The sequence below is a fragment of the Erythrolamprus reginae genome, chromosome 2 (assembly GCF_031021105.1).
Source record: "Erythrolamprus reginae isolate rEryReg1 chromosome 2, rEryReg1.hap1, whole genome shotgun sequence".
NCBI classification, from domain to species: domain Eukaryota; kingdom Metazoa; phylum Chordata; class Lepidosauria; order Squamata; family Dipsadidae; genus Erythrolamprus; species Erythrolamprus reginae.
In genome coordinates, this window is record NC_091951.1 from 319,421,262 (window position 1) to 319,436,607 (window position 15,346).

The window sequence follows — 15,346 nt, forward strand, 5'->3', positions numbered from 1 at the left end:
CTTATCTGGATTTTAAGTAATGTGGATGGAGGGGAGTACCTCACCATCAAATTTACAACCACGGACGAATTCACACACTCGGTTGCCTGTGAGGCTAGGTCAGCACAAAGAAAAGGACTCAGATGCATTCTTTTCCTGAGGGGGCGACCGGGTTAAATCTTTTGTGTAACATGGATAACACAACGGCAACTTTATGGCACGCCGAAGGTGCCGGAGCTGATAAAAAACCTCGCACCGAGGCCGTTCGTTTGTCCTCCCTCCTCCCTCCCCTCTTCAGTTGTGAGCACCCCGTCCAGGGCAGTGCGTGGAAGCCGCCTGGTTCCAGCGGGCGTTTAAAGTTCCCCGAGCGCGGAAGATTTTTCCAGATACACCGGTTCATCCCGAGTCAAGTCGCCTCCCGCCTCCCCCCTACCCCCCAAATTTCTGGCAGAGCCGTTTTGGGGGAAAAACCCAGCCCGTCTGACTGAGAGAACTAGCGGAAGGTACGCGGCCTGAGGGAAAAGTCGTGAGGGAGGGAAGAGCGCCATGACGCGCGCCAAAGAAACAGGCAGCCCGGGTGGTGGTGGCGGCGGCGGTGGTGAAGTTTACATTGTCCTAGCCAGCCCACTCCATTACCCCTTAATTGTACCTCTGCCTCCCCCTCCTCCTCCACGTAATGGGCCCCGACATGCGCAGCTGTGCCAGCGGCACATTTGCAAACTGACGTCAGCGTGCCCTCCCAGGCCAAAATAGTCCGCTTCTGCTGCAGCTCTAAACTTGGCTAAAGGCCGGTTAGTGAGCAGAGACCTCGGGCTACTTCAACAAAAAACTTTTCTCTCCGGCCTTTCCTGCTCCTTCTTCCCCTCCTTCTTCCCTTCCTTCCTTCCCTCTCTCCTTTTGAATGGTATCCACCTCCTCTTTCTGCCTCTAAAGGGTGGCCAAGACAGCAAACCTTTAACTCTAGATTCAGTCTCTCCCCCCCCTCACCCCGTTTCCTCTTTCCCCTTTTCTTTCTTTCTTTCTCTCTCTCTCTTTCCTTCCTTCCTTCTTTCCTTCTTTCTTCCTTTCCTTTCTTCCTTTCTTTCTTTCGTTCGTTCTCTCTCTCTCTCTCTTTCTCTTTCTCTTTTGGATTGTAAAAAGACCACAAAAAAAAAAATGCAGGGTGCTTAGACAGACTGGGTAAAGCCTACGGCATCTCTCCTGCTTTTAGCCTGCCTGGTTTTCTTTAGGAAAAGCTAGAGGGTTTTATTCTGCTCTAGAATTTGCCTCAGGCTGGCTTTTTGCCCAAGCGGGGGGAAACAAATTCAGAGAGGAAACACGGGACCCGTCCAGTCCAATTTGCCATTGTCTGAAAAAGTCCCTTTTGTAGCCAAGACATTGAAGATGAGAACGGTAAGGAAAGCTCGGACGGGCAGTTTTTACCTCACGATTTTCTTGTCTGGGGGGCGGGGGTGATGGGTAAAAATCCACTGGCTGGGCGACCTGGATTTGCAACGGTTTTGCAACGAGCGGTGTGAGGATTATAACGGGGGGCGGGGGGACGGGGGGGGGGGGCGCGGAGGCTTTCTGAGGCGAAAAGCAGCTGGGGTTTAACAAGTGTGCTCCTTCCCTGAGGAGCGGAAACGCTTCGCTGAGAACCCAGCAAAAAAACAAAACAAAACCCACATCTGGCCGACCCATGTGAAACCGGGTGTCTGCGAGAGACTTCGCTTCTAATCTAAAGCCGTCGCTTGGCAGGGGGCCGCCGGCGTCTATAAGCAATGGGGAAAGACAAGTGCGTGGGGGTGTTTTGTGTGTGTGCACGGGCGCGCAAGGTTGGCGTTTGGTGGGATCGCTCGAGCCGATTTGCTCCACTGAATGGAGAGGCACCTCCAACCCTTGAGGGGCTAATGGGGAAGGGGGTGGTGGTGGAAGTGGCGGGGCTTTGATTTACTTGGCGGACCAGAGGGCTTTGCTAGACGCGCAGCCCCTTTTTGCAGAGCCTCTGGAATCGCGGCGGGTCTGTTTAAAGGGGTCGGTTTGTGTGTGTGTGCAAAAGGTGGCGGCGAAGGTGTGCGGCCGGAGAGTCGAAGGTAGGGCTGGGGGACGAATTTCTACGCCCAGACGTTTTGCACCGGGCTGGTTTGCTTTTCACTGCACTGCGAGCGAGGGGGGGGGGGGGGGAGAGAGAGAGTCTCCGTCCCAGACGCTTGTTTTCAGCTGGGCTGCTTCTTCTGCAACTCCTTTACGGGCCTCGCGCCAAGTGTCTGGGCTACACGCGTTTTATCCAAATAGATTTAGCGCTGCTGTCTGGAAACGGGGCTGCTTGAATGTTAAAACTTTAGCATCAGCTCCCATTAAGAACAGCTCCAGACTCTTCCCTCCGATGGGGTGGGGAGGGGGAGGAGAGGGAGGGTGGCGGGGGAGGGAGGCTTTTGTTCTTTCTGGTCTCTTGAAAGGGGGGGGGATGTGTTCTTTTGTACCACGAAGGATTATGTGTGTGCGGGGGGGGGGGGTGAGGTGGGGGCACGCCGGAGAACTTTTAAAAAAAGTTTTGTCCGGGGTTCTAGCAGTAAAAATGACAGCCGATCCTTTTGAGAGTGAAGCGGGGGGGGGGGGGAGGAAGGAGGGCGGCGCAAAGTTATACGAATCGGTTCGGGTTTTGCCCCCACCCCCATATCCTCCAACCACCCAGGTGGCAATTGATCGCCAGAGCTGCCTTTGCCGAAAGGAGGCGCAGCAGTCTCTCTCCGCCCCCCCCCCCCCTTCCCAACTCGTCTGATTTGAGAATCGCTACCGGATTCCCGTGAAATTTGCCTCCGAGGTGGCTAAAGGCGGGCGGGCCTTTTCCTTTCGCTTTTCCCCCTCCAAACAATTGAAAACCGCCGGAGCGAATTTCGGGGGGAAGGGGGGATTAAGTTCCCGTTCCTCTTGAGCGTAGACATTCCTGGCTGGGAACCCAAATAGACCAGCTGTGTGGCGGCGGCCGCCAAGCGGTTACCTGGGACCACTTTGGGAGCGATTTTACCCCATACTGTCCCTTCCCCGCCGCCCCCCTCCCTCCGCAGCCCGGGTATCGCCTTAGCAACCTCAGGCTCCGCCGGCTGGCCGCTTCTCCCAGCCCTCCTCCCCGCCCAGAGTCTGCAGCTTTCCCGAGTCCCGCTCGGTGCCAGGAGACTGCGACTCGCCTGCGAGCCAGAGGCGGTGTGTGTGTATGTGTAATGGGCCGGCTTCGCCTCTCGCGTCCTCCCCGTAGGGAACCGGAGCGCCCGCCAAGGACTATATAAAGCGTCTCTAGCCAAGGGCGTCGCTGCCAGACACCAGCCGGGGGGGTGCGCGAAACCTGAAGGCCGCGCGGCGGAGCTCGAGGGAAGTCCCGGCCAGGACAAGGCGGCGAAGGGGCCCCCGGGTCCAGCGCTGGCTGGCTGGCGAGGCCGTGACCTTCCTTCTTTGCTCTGGCCTTACGCGCAGCGCGGCATCCGGTCAGTCTCTCCCTCCTCCTCCATCCCTGTCCCGCCCAGAACCAGACTTGGCGCGACTAAATGCCCGACAGTAACTGGGCTGCAGGTGGTAACGGAGTGTGGGTGTGTTGCGGAGGAAGGCTAGCGTCGCGAGGGGAGAAAAAAAGAGGACGAGGTTGGAGAATGAGGCTCATTGGGGGGGAAAAGTGGGGGGGGGGGCGCCTGTCCCAGCCGGCGGGAAGTCTCTCGCTTCAGCTCAGCCGCTGCCTCTTTGGAGACGGTCCAGGGGACCGGCGGGCGAGGATTGATGAGCGGCGGGCGCAGAACGGTGGCCAAGGCTCCGCGGGAACGAAGAAAAAGGATGCGGTGCGGAGGAGAGGAATCCGGGCGGCGGCGCTGCTGCTGCTGCTGCTACCTGGTGGCTCGAAAGAGCCGGGATTGTGTTGTTTGGAGGTCGGGGAGAGCTCATTCTCTGTAAAATGGATACTGTACAAGTAGCCTAAGCCTATAACCGACTGCCACTGGTCCATGCACACAACTGCCACTACTTGTTTTCTCTTCCACTCTGCAGTTGCCTGGTTGAAAATTAATCATGGTGTCCTTGGAAGCTTTTGTTGCTAGTTTGCAGACTTTTTCTTTGCCCAGCTAGGGAACTTTATCAGTGCATGTTAAGTATGGGGTGGATTCCCTGGTTTTTATATATACAGTACTGCGCAAAAAAATAAAGGGAACGCTCAAATAACACATCCTAGACCTGAATGAATGAAATATTCTCATTGAATACTTTGTTCTGTACAAAGTTGAAAGCGCACAACAGCACGTGAAATTGATTGTCAGACAGTGTTGCTTCCTAAGTGGTCAGTTTGATTTCACAGAAGTTTAGATTTTTAGTTTTTTTTTAGATTTAATTGGATTTGTATGCCGCCCCTCTCCAAGGACTCAGGGCTGCTCACAGCATGTACAGAAAAAAAAACCCAAGAACAATAATAACAATCCAATTAATACATTAAAAACAATCTTTAAAATTCAAATTAAAAAACTATCAATATCATTCATTCAACAATCAAACTAAAGCATTAATTGGTCAGGGGAGAAGTTTGATTTACTTGGAGTTATATTGTGTTGTTTACGTGTTCCCTTTATTAATTTTTTTAGCAGCATATGTAGTACTGTTGGGCTACTAGTTTTGTTACATTTTTTCCCCCTTCTGGTCGTTGTCATCAACAGGACCAAAGTTGAAAGCGTGGGCAGGGAAGGGTAAAGCACTTCTAGCCATCATAAAATCTCTCTCTCTCTTCCACGGCCACATGGTTCAGATCTGGGTGTTTGGCAACCTGTTCACTCTTACAGCTAACTGGTTGCCAGCGTCCTATCATCTCATGGCTGCCATTTACAGTTTTCTCTGTTGGCCTCCCCAGAAAATCATTGGGGAAGTTGCAAGCTGCTGCTATCTGAAGAAGGATTTCCCCTCCCCTCAAAAAGTGTGGGTGGGGCAGACATCCTTCATTGGGATGCAGAAATCCAGTGCAGGATTTTTACCTTCTAGAAGGGAGGCAAATGTGCTTATGGATAAATAAAACAGAACTTCCAGATTGGATCCATGCTTTGTTTCTCCAATCCAGAGGTCTTCAAACTTGGCAGCTTTAAGACTTTGTGGACTTCCAACTCCCAGAATTCTCCATCTGGCTGGAGAATTCTGGGGCTTGAAGTCTACAAGTCTCAAAGCTTCCAAGTTTGAAGACCTCTTTGATTCCAGCTCAACACAGAGAGAGAGAAGGGCTGAAGAAATGCAGATCAGAGCTGAACGTTTTCTGCAGCCCCTTTCTGTAGTTTCTCTCCATGCATGGTGGAGAAAAGGACTTCTTCTCTGAAGGGCTGCAGAAAGAAAGCTTAGATCCTCAAGACCTTGTTTGTTTCTCCAGCCCAGTGCAAGAGTTCCTTTCCATGCATGAAGGGGAGCTGCCTGCCTCCTTTGTATTGTCTGCTTAATGACCCATGCAGTTGCTTAGCAACTACAACTAGGAGAACCAGGGGTGTCTTTGTGGGATTAAATGATATTTCACTTAACAACCAAGATTTCAGTCCAGTTATGGTCATAAATCAAGTAAAACTTGTATGGAAAGTAGAAATTTAAAATAACTATTATTCATTCGTTCATTCATTCATTCATTCATTAGAATTGAAAGGGACCTTGCAGGTCATCTAGTCCAACCCCCTACTCAAGCAGGAATCCTACACCATCCCAGACAGAGTACTATCCTGGTACCTTTGGGACTAGTAACATATCCCTTCCTTTAGTAAGCTTTCCAAACTTTCATTCAGCAGAATGAAACACCTTTAGGAAAAGGGGGAGGGGAAAATGGAAAAGACTCTAACTCCTATAGCAATGATAGCAAACCTTTTTTTTGGCTTGGGTGACAAAAAGAGTGCACCCACACCCATAATGCAATGCCCTCCTTGTGCATGTGCACAATTCCCGCAGTTCCACACACACACACACATGTGTACAACTCTAGCACGCTGCCCCCGTGCATTTGCACAGGCCTCATTGAAGTATGGAGAAAACGGCCAAGCCTGGGGACGGCAAAAAACATCTCAACAGGCCAACCTGATGTTCAGAAATGAACTTCTGGTTGGGCTGTTTTTCACCATTCGTAGGCTTCAGGAGGCTTTCCTGAACCCTGGGTACAGCAAAAAATGGTCCAATGACCCAATCGGAAGTTCCAAACTTCCAGTTGGCCTGTTGGGCCATTTTTCGCTGTCCCCAGGGTTCAAGAAAGCCTCCTGAAGCCTGGAGATGGCCGAAAATCCCCCAAATCAGCTGGCCAGCATGCACATGTTTGCTGGGCAACGCCTCACGTGCCCTCAGATATGGCTCCGCATGTCACCTGCGGCACACATGCCATAGGTTCACCATCACTGTCCTATAGCAATTCATCAATGTCATATAGGTGGACCCAGCAAAGGGCTGCTTGTCTTGCCTCCTACTGGTGCGCATTCTGAGGCTGTTGCGGGCATGTGCGCACCCACTGGGTGTGTCGGTGGATTATTTGGCTTCTGTGCATGCGCAGAGAGCAAAATCTTACACGAGGAAGTGCGGACAAGCAATATTTTGGCAATATTTCCCAATATTTTTGCTTCCGTGCATGCGCAGAAGGAAAAAAATTGAGGAAAATTGCTGAATTCTTGCTTGCATGATCGTCCTCACACAAGATTTCACTTGCTGCGCATGCCAAATCTCACGCGGGCACATTTACAGCATGCAGCTGCGTGTGCATCCTGGAATTTCCTACCGGGACGGAGCACCTGAGCGCATCTGCTGCCCAACACTGGGTGGACCCATATTGTTTTTAATATTAATTTGTGCTTTGTATTTTGTTGTGAGTTGCTCCGAGTCTTCGGAGAAGGGCGGCATACAAGTCTGCTTCTTCTTCTTCTTCTTCTTCTTCTTCTTCTTCTTCTTCTTATTATTATTATTATTATTATTATTATTATTATTATTATTATTATTATATGTGCAGTGATGGGCTACCAACATTTTTACTACCACCCTGTGGGCGTGGTTTATGCATTTTGTTTCAGTATCTTTCAGTGCAAATTTGGTATCCTGGGGTCGAGGTCCATTTTCGCTACCCCACTGCGTTACCCCCCGTCCGGCCAGTAGTCCACCCCTACATATTTATTTATTTATTTTATTTATTTATTGGATTTGTATGCCTCCCCTCTCCGAAGACTCGGGGCGGCTAACAACAGTAATAAAACAATGTACAATCCAATAAATACTAAAAATGATTTAAAAACCCATTAATATAAAAAACCAAACATACATACAGAGATACCACACATGAAATTGTATAGGCCCAGGGGGAAAGAGCATCTCAATTCCCCCATGCCTGGCGGCAGAGGTGGGTTTTAAGGAGCTTACGAAAGGCAAGGAGGGTGGGGGAAATTCTAATCTCTGGGGGGGAGTTGGTTCCAGAGGGCCGGGGCCGCCACAGAGAAGGCTCTTCCCCTGGGTCCCGCCAAGCGGCATTGTTTAATTGACGGGACCCGGAGAAGACCTACTCTGTGGGACCTAACCGGTCGCTGGGATTCGTGCAGCAGAAGGCGGTTGGATTTATCTCAATGGGTCTGGGACAAAATGCAAAAAAAGGAGAGATTACAGTATACCAGTGACTGAAAATACGATACTACTTATTCCTGTCTCCTGCCGTTTCCAAGTGGATGTAATGGCTGGTAGGCTGCTTTGGCTCTGGCACCTCTCAGTTTCAAAAATAAGTACTGAGCCAGCCAGCTAAGGCTTTCCCCCCCCCCCCCCCAAAAGGGCCCTACAGTCATTACCCCAGCCTCTGCCATGGCAAGCTTTCTAAAATAACAATTCACTGCAGAAGGAAACTGAGGTGAATGTCAATGTAACTGTATCACGCCTTCCCCACTAATACATTTATAGCATTTTAATTGTAGCATATAGAAAGAGAAAAAAGGGAGGTTTGTGCTAGTCAGGAAAAGGCTGCTAAGCTCATCACCTGCACCTTTGGTGGAATTCCCCTGTGCATTATTTATTGCCTCTTTTCTTCCCTTAGTTTCGCCTAATCCAGGGAGGCTTTTTCCATTAGGCGTAACATTAATCCAGGTGCATTCAGCTCTCTCTCTCTCTCTCTCTCTCTCTCTTTTTAAAACAGCGTAACTTCCAAACCAGAAGCATAATGGACAGCTGAAATCATTATTCCATAGAATGTTCCACATAAGTCTCAAAGCATAAAATTTGTTGAGTTTCTTGCTTTAGTACTACAGTAAATGTTGGCCCTCTGAAGTAGAAGCAGCACTTGAGAGAGTCCTTTGATCAGCATGATGATAGTGCAAAGAACTTGAATGGATGAGGATGGAGTCTGCTTTCATCTGCCACTTCCTTTATAGTCCCTCTGTTGTTTAGCTGGTGCTATGCAGAAATGGTAATTAAACTACCTTTTTTCCTTGCTTTTTAGGGTCAGTTTCACAGATACCTTCAGAGAATGACAAATGGGGCATGCCTTGTCTTGTATTCGTATTATACGTATCAAGAATTTAATTGTCTTTGATAACCTATTTAAGATGATCCAACTCAAGCTTGGATATGAATAATTTAGAATAAACATAGTATGACAGAGAAGGTTTTATAGATTGGCTTTTTTTTCTAAAGAGAACCAGGCAGCAAAAAATAAAAAATAAAAATGCAATTGTCCCTTGTGACATTAAAATGTGTGAGTAAAAACAGAGAAATCCAACTAAGCCCAAACACCTGCAAATTTAATATGAGCAAAACTGTGGCATGCAAAATAACCTTAGATGTACAGATATAGTGCATTCAGAAAATATTTAGACCCCCTTCCACTTTCTTTAATTTTGTTATGCTGCAGCCTGTTTCTACAATTCATTTTTCCTCTCATTAATCTATTAGTCAGTACCCTATAATAACAAAGGGAAACTAAGGCTCTTCTCCCCAATTTGACTGGGTGACCAACTCTTGAAAGAGTCCTGGTTGTGCCAGACCTCTTTCATTTGAGAATTGTGGAGGCCACTGTGCTCTTCAGTGCAGCAGAAATTTTGTTGTAGGATCTGTGCCTTTTAATAATTTTGTTTGTGAGCTCTGCAGACCAGGAGTCTCCAACCTTAGCAATTTTAAGCCAGAGGGACTTCCAACTTCCAGAATTCCCTAGCCAGAAGCTGGGAATTCTGGGAATTGAAGCCCTCCAGGCTTAAAGATGCCAAGGTTGGAGACTCCTTGTCTGCAGACAGTTCCTTTAACCTGGTGGCTTTTGCTCTGTTACAAGGTCTGTGCCTTTCCAAATCATGTCCAATCAATTTAATTTATTACAAGTTGACTCCAATCAAGGTATAGAAACTTGTCAGCAACAATCGAGAGAAATGTAAGGCATCTGAGAAAGTTAGTCACAAATCTCACTCTGTTATAGAATTAATGCAAACTTGATGTAGCAGATTTTAATTTAGGAAATAATTTAGACATCAAGTGGAAGGAAAATAAGTGCTGCCAGTGTAAAGCTATAGACATAGGGAAGAAATATCTGAAATGTACACTACATTAGAAAGGATTCAAATATAGTTTGAATGGCTTTGCAGTTTTTTGATTCAGGATTTGTCTATTTAGGATTGTTTTCAGACAAAAATATCATTTTAACTTCAACTTGTTCAAGAGCAATTCATAATGTTATTTGGCCACTGATGGCTACTTCTGAATGTAGTAAAATCCAAGTATTGTCATTTGAATCAGATGCCATGCTGCATATTTACACAGATTTTATTACAAAGCATGAATGCAGATTTAGAATGCAAATTGTATAATGTATATTTCTCCCATGATGCAAAATGTATATATAATCACCCGAAGAAATCACATATTTTAGATCAGACTTTATCAAAGTCTAATCTTTGCAGGGTAATTTATAAAACTATACACTTTATTAATTCTGATTGTAGTGTTTGAGCTGTCCTAGGTAAAATGTTGAGGAAAGAAATCTACTTTGAGGAAATGATGTAGGTATCACAAATATTTTCTATAGGAAAAGAAAATCTATGTCCTTCTATGCTAGAATGTCTGCTGTACTCCAGATATTTCTCCCATGATGCAAAATGTATATATAATCACCCGAAGAAATCACATATTTTAGATCAGTAATACAGGTATAATTCAGTCAGTTGGCAAAATTTGGTACAGTGGTTAACGTACTGTGAATTGTAGTGCCAGTTTAGACATAAAAATGGCCTGCTGATTTTGGTCCATTCACACTCTCTCAGCCACTTCACAGGATGGTTGTGGGGAAAATGGGAAACGAAGTGTTATGTATGCTTGCTGCCTTGAATCGTATATGAAAAAAAGGCAGGATAAAATGAACACATCCTTATTTATATGCTGCTGCAATAAGTAAGGCAGTGTTGGTGAACCTTTTCGGCACCAAGTGCCAAAATGGGAGCGCACACATATGAGTGCCAGAAACTGGAAGAGTAGCCACTTGGTGTGTGTGTGCTGTAAACCGGAAAATTATCTTCCTGGTGCACTCATGTACGCCAACTACCTGGTCTTTCCGTTTCTGGCAATGCTTGTGCATGTGAAGGCCAGCTGGACAGTGCGCATGCATGTGCTGGAAGATTATCTTCCAGTTTCTGGCATATGCATGCACACCAGCCAGCTGGTCTTTGTACACAAATATATGCCATAAACTGAAAGATTGGGTAGCCGGTGTGTCTGTGTGCACCAGAAACCAAAAGATCATCTTCACGACAGCTGCTCTTCCAGTTTCTGGACTCCTGCGCATGTGAAAACCAGCTGGCCGATGCGCTAGAAGCTGGAAGAGCAAAGGGCAATAGCTCACATGCCTGGAGAGATGGCCACTTTTGGCATGCATGCCATAGGTTCATCATCACAGAAGAAAGGATTAACAATTGCTATTAGAGACACTTTTTTGCTACCCTGCACTATGGTAGTAAGACATGAAACTCCTGAAAAGCAGACGAATGTGTTATGGAAGTTAAGACAAAGGACAAAGTAATTGGGCTTTCTTTGACTACCATGATTTCATCGTAGAGTGGTTGTACAGTGTTCCCTCGATTTTCGCGGGAGATGCTTTCCGAGACCGCCCGCGAAAGTAGAATTTCCGCGAAGTAGAGATGCGGAAGTAAATACACTATTTTTGGCTATGAACAGTATCCCAAGCCTTCCCTTAACACTTTAAACTCCTAAATTTACAATTTCCCATTCCCTTAGCAACCATTTAGATTATTACTCACCATGTTTATTTATTAAAGTTTATTAAAAAAATGTTTTTTAAAGGCAGATGAAAGTTTGGCAATGACATATGACATCATCGGGTGGGAAAAAACGTGGTATAGGGGAAAAAAACCGTAAAGTATTTTTTAATTAATATTTTTGAAAAACCATGGTATAGACGTTCCGTGAAGTTCAAACCCGCGAAAATCAAGGGAACACTGTAGCTACACTTGCTCTTCTGTGATCTATGGTTTGCTATGTGACCATAGGGCAAGACTGTCTTATTTATTTTTTTCGTCCAATACAAAATAAACATTGAAGAGAATAAATATGTAGTAATATATATCAAGGAAAGGATAGAAGAAAAGATATAAATAAAATACGTCAATGAAGAATGGAGGAAAAGATATACAGTGATACCTCGTCATACAAACTTTTCGAGATACGAACCCGGGGTTTAAGATTTTTTTGCCTCTTCTTCCAAACTATTTTCACCTTAAGAAACCCACTGCCGCCGGCGGGATGCCCCGCCTCCGTACTTCTGTTGCCAGGCAAAGGCTCCCCTCGTTGGAAAGTTTGAATCTGTTGCATGCTCTTGTGTTGTTGTGGTTGAAGCTGGAGTAGTCATTGACAGGCAGGACGTTGCAGCATATGATCTTGTGGGCAATACAGTGATACCTCTACTTACAAACTTAATTCATTCCGTGACCAGGTTTGTAAGTAGAAAAGTTCGTAAGAAGAAGCATTTTTCCCCATAGCAATTAATGTAAAAGTAAATGCGTGCAAACCCATCCCAAAACTCACAGTTTGCTTCCCCCTGCTTGCCGGTGCCGCTGGGATGCTCCACCTCCAGACTTCCGTTGCCGGCCGAATTGCCTGTCATTCTGCTGCAGGGATCTCCCTTTGCTTCTCCCCACTGGGAATCCCTGTATTCGTGCTTGCCATCCATCTGAAGCGCCTGTCATTCTGCTGTAGGGATCTCCTTTTGCTTCCCCCTGCTTGCTGGCGCCGCTGGGATGCTCCGCCTCTGGACTTCCGTTGCTGGCTGAAGCGCCTGTCATTCTGCTGCAGGTATCTCCCTTTGCTTCCCAACACTGGGAATCCCTGCATTTTGTGGTCTGAAGCGTCTGTCATACTGCTGCAGGGATTCTGCTGCATTCGCAGCCGAAAACGCCCTCCCAGAGCCTCTGTGCAAGCCAAAAATCAGGTGGCTGGCACACATATGCATGTTGGAGCTGAGCGAGGGCAACGGCTCGCGTGCCAGTAGATATGGCTCCGCGTGCTATCTGTGGCACCCGTGCCATAGGTTCGCCACCACTGCCTTAGAGATTCTCAAACAGGTATCTCAGGACTCTTACATTCTTAAAAACAAATGAGGACCCCTAAGAGTTTTGGTGGGTTATATGTTCCAGTATGTGCGGCAATAGAAATTAAAATTGTGAAATGTTACAGTTTTTTATCTGTTTGACTTTGTGGACTACACTTTGAGAAATGCTGCTTTAGGAAACATTTGCAGTGCAATTTTCTATTCCCTTTTCTCCTTGCTACAAATGCACCTCTGGGGCTCTGGGACCGCTATCTGGGTGTTTAATAGTTGTGGACTGCTGCTAAGTAGAAGGACTCTGGAGATCTTAAGTTCTCTTTCGTAGGAAGTTTGTTTAAATTCTGGTCTGAAAGACTAAACATCCTTGGCATTAAGCTGCTTCACTTATCCTTTTAGTATGCTCCTGGCAATAGTGGCCTTCAGATCATTGGAAAGAAGTACATTTATATCTGGGATCTTTGTGATTCTCCAGAACAGAGTTCCCCAACCTTTTGGACACCAGGGACCACTAAGGTCATAATTTTAAATCCCGTGGACCACCAAATTCATAATTTTAAATCTTGCAGACTCTCATAATTTTGAGTTCCACAGATTACTAATATGATTTTTTGAAAAAGATAAATACATTTGTAAAATAATGACCAAAGAATTTCTATTTTATTAATATGAAGTACACCTATTTAATATAAAAAATTATAAATGCTTATTTAATTATAACAAAATCATAAATGCTTATTTAATAACAAAACCTTTAAAGGTTGTTTAATTGTAACAAAATTATTATCATCATGGAAACCATGGTTGCCTTTGTGTTAGGGGCAATCCTGTAGGAGAAGTGTGGAGGGCCGCTTCCAACTTCTGTTCCAGGGCTTTAATCCGCTTCTCAACCTCCTTCAGTGAGGAGTTAGAAGCTGAGGAGTGTGAGGCCTTGGCCTCCTCTTTGGCCTTTCCCTTGCTTTTGTCTTTTAACATGGGGGAGCCGGCCTTATCACTCCAAATGCTTTGGCAGTCTGCCCCCAAAATGGCGCTCGAGCCTTCCTCGTCTCTTGCGCCGGCGCATTAGGGTCTAACAGACCTTTTGCGACCATCTGCTGCTGGAATTGATGTTTTCGTGCCTTCCGGAGCGATCCAAGCGCCGGCCAATATCGGCCCTCCAAAATGGCGGGGCCCGTGCCGATCCGTGGTCTCAGGGCTTGCCACTCCTTGCCTTACCGCCGTTATGCTACCCGCCGTTTTTTTTGAGGGCTCTATCCTCGGCTCGCCTCAATGCCGTCCGATATTGTTGCGGCGGCGGCGGTAATGGCGGCGATTGCCTTGGCGGCGGAGTTTTCCAGCAACCGCCTAACAGCTGAGAGGCGCTTCGTCGGGGCGATGTCAGCTCTCGGGAGCGTTTTCGAGCCTCCCAGGGGGGGGGGGCGGACCCCCCCACCTTCGGCTCGCAGCCCTAGTTTGGCCTCAGAGGCCAGGGACCCCAAGCTGAGGTGCTCCTCTCCAGGGCAATTCCCATGGAGGGAAAAGGACCCCTGAGGAGTAGCCATCAGGGGTGGTGCCCATGGAGGGCAGAGACCTCATCCAAGCCGTCTTCACCATCTGAAAGACAAAAAGAAGAGAACATTAAACAGGTAATTTACTATTTAACCTTAAGAGCAAAACTCAGCAGTCTCTACACTGGGACTGAGTTTTTAAAACTGAGCTCATGGGGAATGCAAGGGGGCGGTGCTCAATTAATATGTAAATTTTAACTCAGTCTCTACCAATAGGATTGGTAAACTACCCATGTTGGACTCTCCTTCCAAGTGCAGTGGAGAATCGGTATCCTCAGAACAGGGTGATTATTGTAATAGTCAAAACAATAATGCATACTGTTTGACAATGGTTGCTTCATCTTAACATTATCCTGACATCGCCCTGCACTCAGCACACTTCAATGATCACTATGAACATCCTTGTCCTAAGGATGCAGGTAATAATTTCTGCAGGGTACATTTAAACCAAAACAAAGCAGGTGCAAAAGGCAAGCGAAGGGGAAGCAAAGGGCAGGAGGAAGTCCAGGACGAGGGTGGGTGGAGCAGGCCATCACACCCTCCAAAAAAGGGAGATGGAAAATAGCCACAAGTGTCCTATTAGTCGCACAGCGAATTCAACAGCAGACTTCTGGGGTAGAGGGAGAGGAGCCTGTGTGCCCCTCTCACCTAGAGAGCCTGCAAAAGGGATCTGCGTGAAAGCCTCTTCTGGATTAGGTGGGGTGGTGGGGCAGAATAGAAGTAAAATTTCTTGCTCCCAGACTGCAGATGGGGCAGGGAGGCATTTGTGAATGAAGCAGCGCCTGACATTCTCACCGCAAGCTGCCTGCCCCTTCCCCAAGAACCCAGTTTTGTGCTGGCTTCAGACTGCATGAAAGGAATCGCGTTTGGAGAGAATCTGGAGCACAGTGCCCATCCAGCCTGCCTCCCTGAAAGCTGGACTGGGACTAAGGAAGTGACTTCCCCATCTCTCCCCACAATTTGCTGCCGGCAGCTCCAGGCACCCACACAGCAACTTGTGTGGATGCCTGGGTGCATTCCTCCATTCTCAAACACCTCCAGTGGTGCCCGTCCCCCCACTGTGGGCAGCCGAATGCATGTGGTCCCAACTCCTCTAGATCTGATGGCCTTGGCTCTCCTATCGCCTTCCTAATCGTGGGATGTGGCGATGGCCAATCTCCTCCAGAAAAGCCATTAGCGACCCCCACCCTCCCCTGGTCCAGGCCAGACTAAAAATACCTGCCACTTCCATTACATGTGTCAGGTACTGTTTTCCTCAGCAGCCCCATACCTGGCAGGCTCACCTTCCAACCGGAAC

At 47.3% G+C, this 15,346-nt stretch overlaps 1 protein-coding gene across 2 annotated transcripts in view; it reads left to right on the forward strand.

Moving 5' to 3' along the window:
- Window positions 1–781: 781 nt before the first annotated feature.
- ADAMTS6 (ADAM metallopeptidase with thrombospondin type 1 motif 6) overlaps window positions 782–15,346 on the forward strand; it is a 146,197-nt gene continuing 131,632 nt past the window's right edge. For both annotated transcript variants that reach the window (XM_070743273.1, XM_070743275.1), the window contains exon 1: window positions 782–1,371. The gene's annotated coding sequence lies outside the window, so the exon portion shown is untranslated. The remainder of the gene's footprint in view (window positions 1,372–15,346) is intronic.